The 412-nt window shown below is 60.4% G+C and overlaps 1 long non-coding RNA gene across 1 annotated transcript in view; it reads left to right on the top strand.

The window, feature by feature from the left end:
* Positions 1–277: 277 nt before the first annotated feature.
* LOC106901864 overlaps positions 278–412 on the top strand; it is a 22,122-nt gene continuing 21,987 nt past the window's right edge. Inside the window, exon 1 of the long non-coding RNA XR_001414394.1 lies at positions 278–391. This is a non-coding gene — a long non-coding RNA (uncharacterized LOC106901864). The remainder of the gene's footprint in view (positions 392–412) is intronic.

Raw genomic sequence — 412 nt, 5'->3', positions numbered from 1 at the left:
CTCGGGAAGCACGGTGGAGACCAGTCTTGCGCGTTAATCTGGTGCAATTAGCGCTATAACGCGTGCCAGCTCAACCCGCGCCAAAGACAAAGCGTTATGCAAATCGCCCTCCCCTTCCCCATCCCCCAGCTCCCGGGGTCTGACGCTGTTTTCCCAGCCTGTTTTTAATGATACGGTGCGCGGAGTAACTTAAAATTAATTATAAGGTTCTCGACTAAAAGGAAAGGGGGGAGGCGGTGTCATTAGGCGGGTTTGGTATTCAGAGCCGCGGCCACCTGCGCTTGGCGGCGGTGGCCGGCCAAGGGTGCTAAGCCGTAGTGACCGGGCTGCGGGGGCTGCTGCCGCTCCGGTTTTTTGGGGGCATCTGCGCGGGTCGGAGAGCCCAGCCAAGGTACGGTCCCCGGGCGAGCGG

The sequence above is a fragment of the Calidris pugnax genome, unplaced genomic scaffold, assembly GCF_001431845.1.
Source record: "Calidris pugnax isolate Ruff unplaced genomic scaffold, ASM143184v1 scaffold273, whole genome shotgun sequence".
In the NCBI taxonomy this organism is placed as follows: domain Eukaryota; kingdom Metazoa; phylum Chordata; class Aves; order Charadriiformes; family Scolopacidae; genus Calidris; species Calidris pugnax.
The sequence above is the reverse complement of the archived record's forward strand: the minus strand, read 5'-3'. Positions and strand labels throughout refer to the sequence as shown.